The sequence below is a fragment of the Geotrypetes seraphini genome, chromosome 7, assembly GCF_902459505.1.
Source record: "Geotrypetes seraphini chromosome 7, aGeoSer1.1, whole genome shotgun sequence".
Lineage (NCBI taxonomy): Eukaryota > Metazoa > Chordata > Amphibia > Gymnophiona > Dermophiidae > Geotrypetes > Geotrypetes seraphini.
In genome coordinates this window covers 114,228,086-114,241,565 of record NC_047090.1, presented here as the reverse complement: position 1 = coordinate 114,241,565, position 13,480 = coordinate 114,228,086, and the positions used below count along the sequence as shown (strand labels likewise).

At 49.1% G+C, this 13,480-nt stretch overlaps 1 protein-coding gene across 6 annotated transcripts in view; it reads left to right on the top strand.

Moving 5' to 3' along the window:
- LOC117364211 (disintegrin and metalloproteinase domain-containing protein 15-like) overlaps positions 1 to 13,480 on the top strand; it is a 48,722-nt gene that overhangs the window by 2,478 nt on the left and 32,764 nt on the right. The window lies entirely within an intron of this gene.

Below are 13,480 nucleotides of genomic sequence, written 5' to 3'. Positions count from 1 at the left end.
ATTCATTAGGGCTAGCCTGAAAACCCGATTGGCCTGGTGGTCCTCCCGGACAAGGTTGGGAACCACTGAGTTAATGAGTAGTAACTAGTCTTCTAAATAAATAAAAATATCCCAGACTTCACCACTTAACTACTAACTAAGTTATGCTGGTACTCATCCTCTTTATAGGAGCTAAAAGCTGGGATTAAAAGGGTCTGTGGCCTATTGCAGGGGTAGGCAATTCCGGTCCGTGAGAGCCGGAGCCAGGTCAGGTTTTCAGGATATCCACCATGAATCTGTATGAGATGGATTTGCATGCACTGGCTCCTTGAGATGCAAATCTATTTCATGCATATTTATTGTGGATATCCTGAAAACCTGACCTGGCTCCGGCTCTCGAGAACTGGAATTGCCTACCACTGGCCTAGTGCATGAATGTACCATGAGGGCAGAGCACTGTCATTTTGAAGATAAAACAGGAAAACACATGGCAATTTTAAAATTGGGAGGAAGGGAGAGGGCTGGTCTTTTTGGAGCGGAGATCTAGTACTGGGCATGTGGGGGAGCAGGATCAGATCTGATGGAAGGGAAGGGGGATCAGGCAGATGATGACTCCTGGCAACTTTGTTTTTTTGTTTGTTTTTTGTCATCCTTCCTGTCAGTGGATGAGCCAGTTACAGTTCAGGCATTGTTGCCAGAAAGGTGACATTTCACAATGATCTACCAATTACTGGTGCAGTTTTTACACTGCAGCAATTAGCACGCTCATTGCTTATACGCTACTATTGCATGGTATTGATAGGCTTTGGAGTTGAGGCTTTCTGCATTAGCCCCTCAGTAATCACACCTGCAGTTAATTTAGGCACTGAGCTATGAATTCTCTTACACCAAGCTCTTAACTCATATCAGAAGTAGCTGCCTTCTGGTTAGAAGAGCAACAGGTAGGCAAATCTAGAAAACCTTCATTTAAATCATACTATTTCTGCAAACATTCCTTGTGACCTTGAAAAAGTCACTTCTCTTCCTTAGCCTCAGGAATTTACCTAGATTTTAAGCTCCTGTAGAATGGGAGTCTATAAATTAATTAATTAAGTAATTAATTAATTAATTAATTAAATTAAACTTTACTGCATGCATCTAGTAGCATTATAAACATGATTAGTATCTTCTCGTAGTATTCAGTTTATTGCCCAAAATAGGAAGGGGCCTTTACCTGTTTGCAGAGATAGAAATATTTTGCAAACTTCAGCTTAAGACCTTTGTACCCACTTAGCCAAGGACTGTAGTCTATGTTTACTGGTAGCCAAGTTTCATTTCTAGACACAGTAAGACACTGTCCCTCTGTGAAATTATTATAGACCTGGGGTAGGGAACTCTGGTTCTCGAGAGCCGTATTCCAGTCAGGATTTCCCCAATGAATATGCATTGAAAGCAGTGCATGCAAATAGATCTCATGCATATTCATTGGGGAAATCCTGACTAGAATACAGCTCTCGAGGACCGGAGTTCCCTACCCCTGTTTATAGACAATCTTGTAAGGTTTTTCCCAAAGTTATGGCAAATAGCTGATGCTAAAATAAAGCAATATAAGGGCAATACTATAATCTAAGTGCCTGCTTTTTGCATCCTTTGCAGGCATAAATGTATAGATTAGTAGCAGTTATGCACATAACACTTAATTACCAGCAGGGTACCAAAGCACTATCCTATAACAGTCCATGTAAGTGACATCGCACATAAATTCATGGAGGGTACATTTATGGGCAGGGCTTCCAGTTAAACATGTAAACATACAGGATGGGTGATCATGGGCAGGGCAAGATTAATTCGTCGAGGGCCCCTAGGCACACAAGTCGAGGGCCCCCCTGCCCTGCCCCACCCCATCATGCGCCCAGGCAGAAACAGGAAGCTGCGTCAGAGGGAAGCTTTGTACAAGCAGCACCGCTTGCACAATTACAGTTTCCGTTGCCTTTCTTACCCACGTTGCTTGCTTGTCTTACTTTCCGTCGATGGGGGGGGGGGGGGCTGCATTGCCGATCGATGCTGGAGGGGTTCATCGCCGTTTGGAAAAAACAATGTTGATGCCCTCCTTCATCGGACCCCCTGATCATTTCGGGCCTTAGGCACATACCTACTTGGCCTATTGATTAATCCTGCCCTGATCATGGGTGATCTTGGGAGATAAATTTGCGTTTGGGCCCCTGGTTGGCAGGGGTCCCCGTGCCCCACCAGCAGAAGTGTTGCTTCACTGGTAACCACTGCACCGGGCTTCCCCTCATCACATGTTCACTTTTTGTGCTCTCCCACACATGCTCAGTTTTGTGGAAACTTAGCATGTACTGGGGGGCGGTGGCCACAGGTGACAGGTGCACTTCTGCCAGTGGGGTTGGGGACTCTCACAGTTCAAATATGTGAGGGGACAAAGAGTGATAGCAGGACAAGGCAAAGCTTTGTGCCCATCCCCCTCCACCTTATGCTCTGGCTCTCCAAAATTTGAGTTCTGCCTACATAATGCCTATACACATCCCTGCTGCACTTATGCTCCCTCAGTTACGCCTGGCTGGTGTTAATGTAGGCGCATACGTATTAGGCATACCGATGCTGTTTTATGCTAGTATTCTACAGGCCCATCCAGCCAGCAGACACTGCCAAAGGCCGCTAGCAGCAGGTCATGCATGCTGCCAGCAGCTGACCCAGAAGCCTTCCCTCTCCTGTCTACCTTCTTTCTCCTCCCACAAAGGACAAACAATAGCTTTCCCTTTGCCCTCCCCTAATCTGTATTTATTTGCAATGCTGCTTATCTAACAGTACAGCAATTTAGCCTGCCAGCTAACCTGCCTCCAGGACTTTGCCAGGCCACACCCCCACCTCAGGTGGCCTAGAGATCTTGGAGACAGGGAAGCGGCTGGCTGAATCTCTGCACTGTTAGGCTGGCAGCATTGCAGGCAAGTAAACAGATTAGGGGAAGGACAGAAAGTGAGAGAAGCTGCTGTTGGTTGGGGAGGGGCAGAAGAGATGAGCTTCTTCCTTTGGGAGCTGGAAGGGTAATTTAAAGAGATGTTCTGCTGGACTGGGGAAGAGTAGGAAGAAGGGAGGTACTTCTGGATTGGGTGGAAAAGGTGAGAAGGGCAGGTGATGATGGAAGGAAGGAGGAAAAGGTACTGCTGGACTGGGGGTGAAGAAGAAATTAGATGCTGCTGGACCTGAGAGGGAGAGGTGCTGCTGGCAAGGGGCAGGGAGTGGAGGGTGGGAGAGAGGTGCTGCTGGACCAGGGGGAGGAAGAAGAAGGGAGGTGCTACTGGACCTGGGTGGAGGGAGCTGAGAGGAAGAAGTGCTGCTAGACTGGAGAGGGGAGGGAGGGAGGGATAGGTGCTACTGGATTCAAAGTGGGAGAGAGAAAGGTGCTGCTGGATTGACGGCAAGAGAGAGAGAGGGATCACAGGTGAAGGGATAGGGGCCCAGAGAGCAGATGTTGAATATAGGGGAAGCAAAGAGACTAGGTCTACGACACGAAGGGTAGATGCTGGACAGGACAGATAGAGATGCAGAGGGAAGATGGATGGTGGACTTGGAGAGAGAAGATAAGTTAAATGGACAGGACACCCTGCAAAGTCAGTAAACCCTCCCCCCCCCTCCCCCTGAGAAAACATAGGGGATGCAGACCAAATTAAATGGAAAAATAAAATGCTCAGACTACAAAATAAGAAAAAATATTTTATTTTGGAATGTTTTATTTTGAATGCATCAATTGGATCATGTCATCTTTGATATCTTGCATTCCATTTCTGTTTCTCTGGTACTGCTGTATATGTGGAGTCTGACTCCTTGAGGTTTCCATTTCAAGTTTATTTGTTTTTTGTCTTGTTATCTCTATTACTGATCTGTGGACCTGTTTCATATTTGTTGAGGGTCTGTCTGTGTGACCAGGGTATGGTCTTCCACTAGCATGTAGTTTCTGTGTTGAGATCTTGTAGCAGTTCCATTTGTTCTGTTTTCTCACTAGGTGGTATATTAGTGTTTTAGGATCTGGTGTAATGTGTACGATGCTATTTTTTCCATGTACAAGGTTGCTGCTCTTTGAGTCCTAGAAGTTAACACTGTTATGGCATAGTAAGAATCTAACTCCTGACTGGCTAGGAGATGGCAAGGGAGAGAAACAGAGAGGTCCGCCCAAAATTGGCTGTCTAGATACACCACTGGTGCCATTATAGGATGCTCTATGAACATCCTCAGGGTGCCTAAAAGTGTAGTTACTTACCTGTAACGTAGGTTCTCCGTGGACAGCAGGATAGTCAGCCACATATGGGTGTTGTCCCAACACCTCCCAATTTGCGGATAAGCTCTCCAATAGCTCAGAGAGATTTTTTTTTTTTTTTTTTTTTTCTCTGAGCATGTGCAGTGCCCGGGCCCCACTGGGCATGCCCGAGCCCTACCCATTTCCCCCTGCTTCCCCCTAATCCCCAGGATGTTCCTAGCTGTGGCCGGGTCGGCCGTATGGGGAGGCGGGTGGGTTGTGTGGCTGACTATCCTGCTGTCCACGGAGAACCTACGTTACAGGTAAGTAACTACACTTTCTCCTAGGACAAGCAGGATGAGTCAGCCACATATGGGTGACTCCCTAGCCGAGGGATGTACCGACTGGACCTGCGCCTTAGCGCTTTGTGCATCCCTCGCCTGGCTGTGGAGGCCGAGCCGGGCAGGGTAATCAGGCAAAGCAGGTAAAGTTGTGGAAACAAGGTTTTAGATAAAGTGCTGTGTTAACTGAGCAATAATACTCACAGAACAGTGAACTGGTCAATGACAATCAATGGACAGTGAGAAACCAACTGGTCAAAAGTGACAATTCGTACTTGCCTGTGAGAATTCATACTTGCCTATTCCACATTCAGTCTAGACAGGAGTGCTGGAAGACCTACTTAACTCACAGAACAGCGAAACTGGTCAATGACAATCAATGAACAGTGAGAAAACCAACTAGTCAACAGTGACAATTCGTAACTGGTCAACAGTGACAGTTCGTACTTGCATATGAGAATTCATACTTGCCTATTCCACATTCAGACTAGACAGGAGTGCTGGAAGACCTACTTAACTCACAGAACAGCGAAAACTGGTCAATGACAATCAATGAACAGTGAGAAAACCAACTGGTCAACGGTGACAATTTATAACTGGTCAGTAGTGACAATTCGTACTTGCATATGAGAATTCATACTTGCCTATTCCACCTTCAGACTAGACAGGATTGCTGGAAGACCTACTTAACTCACAGAACACTGTAATTGGTCAATGACAATCAATGAACAGTGAGAAACCAACTGGTCAACAGTGACAAATCGTACTTGAATGTGAGAATTCATACTTGCCTATTCCACATTCAGTCTAGGAAGGAGTGCTGGAAGACCTACTTAATCAATATCTATAACATCCTACTTGAACAGTGTTTGTCGAAGCTGTGCTAGTGGTTGCTGTCCCTCCCGGGAGGGAACCTGTGCTTGGTGAAGGTGTGCATGGAGGACCAAGTGGCTGCATCGCAGATGTCCCCTATTGGTGTGTGGTGCAGATGTGCCGTTGTGTTGGCTATGGTTCTGCGCTGGTGGGCGTTGGCTCCCACCTGCGGTTGATGCTGCGCTTTTCTATAGGTGAAGGGGATGCACTCTTATATCCAGCGCGCGCGCCTGCGTTTGGTGGCCAGAAGACCTGGTCTGTTTTGGTCGTAGGAGACGAACAATTGAGGCTTGTCTAATCTGCTGCATAGTCAGGGCCCGCACACAGTCCAAGAGGTGTTGCTGAGGAGGCAGTGTGCCTCCCTGTGGGGAGATGTAGAGTGCCGGGAGGCGCGCTGAAGCCACCTTCGGCAAGAATCGGGGGTGGGTTCTGGGTACCACCCTGTTCTCATGAGGGAGTGTGAAGGTAGACACGATGGTCAGGGTTTTCCCAGCCAGGAATACGGGATCTGCCTCCCCCAAAGGTTTGAAGGGGTCGAAGTGAGATGATGCGGCACCAAGTTGAGGTCCCATCCGGGCGGTGGTGGTCTGACCGGAGGGTGCAGATTGGACAGTCCCTTCATGAAATTTTGTGATTACTGGATGCCTCGACACTGGTTTGCTGTCTAGGCCAGCGTGGTATGCTGTGATTGCACTTAGGTGGACCTTGATGAAAGTGGGTTTTAGGTCCCCCTGAGATAAGCTCAGTATGTACTGCAGGATGCCCGGTATGGGGCAGTTGTAGGGGTCTCGCTGCGTGTCTGTGCACTGGTAGCGGAACCTTCTCTCTTTCAACCCATAGCGTTTTCTGGTTGAAGGTCTTCTGGCTGCCATAAGAGTGTGCTCCACGTCTTGTGGTAGGTTCATCCTCTCATCATCCATGCGGTCAGGGCTAAGGAACGCAGGTCGTGGTGGAGGGGGTAATGAGAACTGCACTGATCGGGAGCGGGGAGAGGTGGGTGAACCGCTATCCCTTGCCGGAACGGGAACCATGGTTGCAGGAGCCCGAACAGGGCAATCATGATCACCGTTGCTCTGTCCTGAAGAATCTTCTGCAGGACTTAGGGTGTTCCAACTCACAGACAGACCGTTGGGGCTGAGACGGCGATGGGTTGATCTCTTTGCGCAGAAGGTCGAGTATTTTGAGTTCGGTTCGGTTGCAAACAGGTTGATGCTCGGTGTGCCTCAGGTGCTGAAGATCTTCTTCATCGCCGCTGGGTTGAGACACCACTCATCAGGATCCAGCTGGTGGCTGAGTCTTTCTGCCAGGTCGTTCTGCTCCCACAGGAGGTAAGTTGCCTGGATGGCGCATTGAATGGAGTCGGAGAACTCCCACATGTGGCAAGCTTCCTTGCATAGCGAGGTTGACCCTGTCCCTCCCTGTTTGCTGATATAGTGCGAGGCCACCTGGTTTTCTGTTTGGGTGAGGACTGCCCTGCCTGTTTGAAGGTTTCGAGGGCATTCCCTAAGGCCCTGAGCTCCAGTGGGTGGGTGGTCAGAGGTTGGGTACACTGGTCCCAGTGACGTCTGAGGTGCCCTTTCAGGGATCACATGAGTAGTCTGGTGTGCTGCACAACAAAGAACGGAGCGTGCTGACGATGAGCTGCTGGCAGGGATGCACTGGGCCAGGGATGTCATGGCGTAGATCTGGTAGTCCCTTAGGACGTCCTTGGTCTGCGTGGTGTCGATGACTGCCCAGATGAACGATATCCCCTGGGTGGGTATCAGGTGGGATTTCATGTAGTTGATGAGGAACCCCAGTTCTTGGAGGAGGGTTATGGTGGTTGACGGGGCTGCCAGCTGTCGAGATAAGATAGGATGCGCACCCCTTGAAGGCGAGGATGTGCCACTGCCACGCACTTTGTGAACGCTCTTGGAGCCGTTGAGAGTCCAAGGGGCAGGACCTTGTACTGGAGGCGTCTGTCTTGGCTTTAGAAGCGACGATGCCTCCTGTGGGCTGGGTGCATGGGATACTAGCCAATACTCGGGCTTTAACAGGGCCAAGACTGTACCCAGAGAGTGCATCTGGACCTTGTGTATGCATCTGTTGAGCTTACTGAGATCCAGGGACGAGCGTTGTCCTTGTCCATGGTGACGCGGGGGTTCCTGGAGTAGAAACCCCTTGGTGATCTCCTCTGTTCGTCACCGCCTCTATTGATTCTGCCGAAGCAGGTCCTCTCCTTGCCGCAGGAAAGTTGGGTCATCAGATGGAGGGTGCCCCGCCCACTCGGGGGGGGGGGGCGGGAGTGGAGACGAATTCGGAATCCCTGCTTGATGATGCTGAGGGCCCACTGGTCGATAGTGATCCTGGGCCAAGCCTTCGCAGACAATCTGATCTTGCTGGGCCGGAGGGTGGTCAAGGTTCTGTTTTTGTCTTGGGGAGAGGGCTGCCCTTGGATGCCCCTGCCCCTCGGGCAGTGCTTGTTTGCGTAGCAGTTATGTTACTGTTGCGAGCGCTGGGGCACAGACTGCTGCCAGTGTGGACTGGCTCAGTTGTGAGCTGGAGTCTCTATTTTATTTTATTTATTTATTTCCTCTCACTGGCCTCCTGATAAAGCCGCATCTGGAACTGGAGCACAGCAATTCGTGCGCTCAGCATTGCGCCCTCGAAGGTCTTTTTCCCCGTGGAAACCAGGGTTTTTCAGGTCCTTCCCTGACGGGGGTTGGAGGGGGGGGAATCGTGCTGCCCTGTTTCTCTTAAGCTACCGCAATGTCCATGTATGGCTGCTGCGGGTTGTCGAATCCCTGGGCTGGAAAGAACTGGTACTTCAATCCCAGTCTCCTTGATGTTGGTTGCCCTGAGGAGGGAGTCAGCTAAATCTCGTCTCTGCAGTCCAGGAGGTTCTTGTGGACTGGAATCGCCACTGCCTGCGTGAAGTACTGGTACTGGTAGTTCAGGCCTTGTAGTACTCTGTCTTGGGTACTTGTTGTCCACCCACGTGGATCTTGAGAAAGGCTGTGAGTTTCTGGAGGGACTTGGGGTGAGTCCTCGTTTGTGGGGTTTTTTTGTGTTTTTTTTTTTAAGTAAATATGTATTTATTTTTTGTGGGTGGTGATTCGGGGCGTGGCTGGAGGCTGGTGTGTAGCTTGTTCCTCCGTTGCTTGGGTTCATGGCCTGCCGCTGAACCGCGCCATGTTGTTGTGCGTGGCTCCCTCTAAAGGGGGGCATTGTGGGGAGTGTAGCCCGCTGAGAGAGGAGTGGGTCAGCAGGAGGATTAACTGTGGCTGCTGGTCCCACCCCTGGTGGTTCGCAGGTTCATGTGCTGCTCCACTTGACTGGTTGGGTGGCTCCATGTCCCCCACCACCCTTCTCTGTCCTTCTTGAGAGGGGGGGGAGAGCCTGCAGAGAGGGGGCAGGATGCACCCCTTCATCTGTGTCAGTGCTCCTGGCTGCGTTTCCTACTGTGCCTGGAAGCAGAGAAAGAGGAGTGAAAATGCCTCTTGAGTGGGCTTCTGCTGCTGTACTGCCTATTGTATATTAAACTGTACAGCGCTGCATATGCCTTTCAGTGCTATAGAAATCATGAATAGTACAGAGTCCCTCATGCTAGCTGGAAAAACACTCTGCCTAGGTTTTATGAAGAGCAAACAGCTTTTTAGACTGAGGAGTTTCAAGCCCCCACCCTTGGAGAGGCATGGTCTGACATGCTGCATCTCTAAAGATATGAGCATCCTGCTGAGAAAGGCAGACTCCTCGTTCCCAACCTGAGAGGGAGAGGGGGAAAGGTGTGAATTGTAGACTCTGCAGGACCCAAAGAGGGAAAGAAACATCGAGTTGTTTTTTTTTTTTTTTGTTTTTTTTCAGCATGTCCTTTATAAGCTGAACTCTGGGGCAGCATGTCTCCTACTGGGGGGAGAGGTCTGCAGGTCCCCTCTAAGGGAAAGAAGCATGGGAGATTCTTTCTCCTTAAATTCAGATTGGGAGGAGGGTGGGGCAGAGCCCTCGGGGCTGCAACAGGTTATCAGAGGTTTTCCCAAAAACAAGCAGATAGGACTTACCTTTGAACCCCAATCGGCTCCCTGCAGAGGCTAGCTGTAAGCGGCAGCATGTCGTCTGGAGGGTGAAAGCCCCGATCTGTTGCTTGCAGAGGCCGTGGATTTACGCAGCAGCATGCAAGACTCCTATCGGCTGCCCTGCAGAGGATGGCTGAAAATGGCACGTGCAGGGATTCCTGGAGAGATCTCTCGGTCTGGCGAGACTCCTATGGGCTGCCCTGCAGAGGTTGGTTCAAAGCGGCAACATGCAGGGACTCCGGGAGATATTTCTCTACCGGGCCAAGTGCAGGCGGGGGGATTAGCTGAGCCAGGGCATCCTGGAGGCTCCTTGCCACTGTAGCATGTGGATCCCCCGCTGCTGTATTCTGATGAGGATGGCTGCTGGAGGAAGATTCTCGGGCCTCACTTCTCTTTATGCCCTGCGGAGGCTGGCTGTAAGCAGCGACATGCATGAACTCCTGGAGAGATCTCTCGGTCTGGCGAGACTCCTATGGGCTGCCCTGCAGAGGTTGGTTCAAAGCGGCAACATGCAGGGACTCCGGGAGATATTTCTCTACCGGGCCAAGTTGCAGTCAGGGGGGTTGACTGAGCCAGGATGTCCCGGAGGCTCCTCACCGGATTCGTCTGTGGATCCCCCGCTGCTACGCTCCGATGAGGATGGCTGCTGGAGGAAGATTCTCGGGCCTCACTTCTCTTCATGAAGTCTCTCAGTGCCCTCTTCCTTAGCTTGCGTGCACGTGGGGACATGTGCGCACAATGCAAGCCACACGGAAACCTCGAGCGCCGGATCCAATCAGTGGGCGCACAATTCATGAGGATCCAGTGTGTACATCCTCCTCCTGCATCCCAGTTGTTTCTTTAGATGATTCAGGCATCTTCAAGTTGATGAGTAGAAAAGTTATAATGGAGAGCTGTAGAAAAATCCGACCGATGGGAACGGGCGGAAACTAAAGACTGGGGATTAGGGGGAAGCAGGGGGAAATGGGTAGGGCTCGGGCATGCCCAGTGGGGCCCGGGCACTGCACATGCTCAGAGAAAAAAAAAAAAAATCTCTCTGAGCTATTGGAGAGCTTATCCGCAAATTGGGAGGTGTTGGGACAACACCCATATGTGGCTGACTCATCCTGCTTGTCCTAGGAGAATGGAGGTTTCAGCTGTAGAATTGCATCCTTTCTGTTTCTCTTGAGGAAGTGGAGTGGGAAGAGAAGGAAATAGCAGACAAAAATAATACTGGATTAGATTTTATTTATTTATTTTAAAAATTTCTATACCATTTACAATTAAACTGTTAACAGAATATACATACATAATTTTAAGAACATAATAAAATAGACATACAAGAAAACCTTAAAAATTCATAGCTAAAAATGATAACATAACTTTACATAAGAATAAAACTTGCAAAAAATTAATAGCATATCATAGCTAAAATTAATAACGTAAGGCCAAAGGTATGCCTAAAAAAAAGCATCAACAAATAACTGCGTTTTGAATAATTTTCTAAATATATCCTTCTCACAATAATTCCGTATCTGCCCTACCAAGGAGTTCCAAAACTTAACTCCTGCACAACAAAAGCTCTTTTTACCAGTATCAACCAACCTTGATTTCACAGTCGTCTTCAGTAGGCCCAAATTCTCAGAACCAAATATCTTTTTGGAATATAACTAGATATGTTATTTTTAAATAGTTCTGGAATATTTCCATACAGAAATTGATGACAAATCATTAAGGCTTTGTACTGTATTCTGAAGGCGACTGGTAGCCAATGCAATTTATGGAGAGAAGACAAAATGTGATCATATTTCAGGTTAAAGCTGATCAAAGTACATGGAAATAAAACAGAAAAATATTTGTGAAACAAATGCATCCAACTTTATTTTACAACCACAAGTACAATTGTATTGTCTCTGTAGGTAAACAGGCTCAAGGTACTCATTCTGTTTTGCCCCTTTGAAGGCTAAATACTAAGGGCTCATAATAATAATTTAAAAAAAAAAAAAAGTCTAAAAAGTGGCCTAAATGGGTACTTAGATGATCAAAAAGCCTGATCGTCCAAGTACCCATAATCAAAGCTGGCTTTAGACGTATCTAAAACCAGCATAGGCCTTTCCCCTGCCTCTAAACGCATAGAGTGAAAAGAGGCATTTTTAGAAGAGGGGAAAGGGCGTGCGGTGGGCCAAACTACACCTAGGCGTACAGCAGGTATAACCAAAACATTTGATAGGTTGCCTAGTCGGCACTTATACGTTTTGACTTAAATCAAGTCAAAACAGGTATAAGTGCCGAAAAAGGGGCTGCTGAGTTGATGGCGGCTGGTGCGATCAACTCAGTGGCCCGGCAACCTACCCACCTCCCATGGCTAATCTCCCCTACTGCGATGTGATCACTCCTCTACCCGAACTGCCGCAACCCGCGGCAGGAGAGATGTCCAATCTCTCCTGCCACATGTTGTGGCAGTTCAGGTAGAGGAGTGATCGCATCGCGGCAGGGGAGATGGCCAATCTGTCCTGCTGTGATGCATCACCCCCCGACAATGATCTGGGCAGGAGCCTCCTGCCCTGGCAAGCCGCGACACCCCCCTGACATCGGGGCAAGAGGGAGCCCAAGACCAACCCAGCCCATGTGCCTAAGTCCCCACCCACAGGAGGGGCCTAAGGCTACTGGGCCTATTTCGGTTGGCCCAGGCGCCTCAGGCCCCACCTGTGGACAGGCTTTGAGACGCCTGGGCCAATCAGACCTTAAGGCCAGCCATTCTGGGGATGGCTGGCCTGTCGGACGGACGGGCTTGGCACCTGTCCGTCTGACTAATGATTTTCAGATACGGGGAGGGGGGCTGTTCGGAGGGGCGGTCGTGGGGGCATGTGTCAAGGGCAGGAGGGCTTGGGCTCCCTCCTGCCCGGATCGTTGTAAGGGGGGGATTGTGTAACCGGTGTTGTTTTTGACAGACACCGGTTACAGAATCCAGCTTTTAGGCGAAGGACTGGTTCCTCCTGCGCCCAAAAGCTCTTGTTTTGTGAGTTAGGTTTTTTTTAGGTTGATTATATGGTGGTGGTCTGGGCGTTTAAACAGCTGAACGTAAAGGCAGGCCATTATAAAAAAAAAAACCACCTCCTTTTGGACATTTTTTTTGATAATGGACATTTTCCCTGCTTCTACTTTCAACGTTTAAGGCCTTAGGCCAAAAGGGGACTTAGACGTTTTTTTTATTATGCCCCCTCCATGTACATACCAATTTCAGTCCTGGACTACACTGTAAGAAAATGGACTCTAAGTGGACCACCAGGGATAGGGTGCACATTTGCATACTGAATTATGTATGAGCTTAATTTCCTTTATTAAAATTAAGCTATCTAGGACATTTCTTCTGTGCCAATTAATTTACTTGGGCCTTTATGGGGGAGGGTTAAGGGAAAGATTTTGGGAATGATAGTAAGGAAAGGAAGTAAAAGAGAAGATAAGAAAATCAGGGAACAAAGGAGAGAAAAGGAAGTGGGGGAAGGAATGGGATCCTGGATTGAAGAACAGAATCAGGAGAGAAGGAGGATCCACACAGTCCCACAGCTCTCTGATCTCTTCACTAATTCCCTCCCACTCTTTTGCACCTCTCCTAATCCTCTCAATTTCTCCCCACCTCCTCTTTTTCTCACCTGCAACATTTCAGATCCCTTAACTCAACATTTTTACACATATGGACGCCGGGGGGGGGGGGGGGGGGGGGCCGGGGGGGGGGGAAACATTATTTTGTGGACAGGCAAACTACTAGGACTGAAATTTAAAAACCCATTCTCCTAGGACAAGCAGGATGAGTCAGCCACATATGGGTGTTGTCCCAACACCTCCCAATTTGCGGATAAGCTCTCCAATAGCTCAGAGAGATTTTTTTTTTTTTTTTTTCTCTGAGCACGTGCAGTGCCCGGGCCCCACTGGGCATGCCCGAGCCCTACCCATTTCCCCCTGCTTCCCCCTAATCCCCAGTCTTTAGTTTCCGCCCGTTCCCATCGGTCGGATTTTTCTAC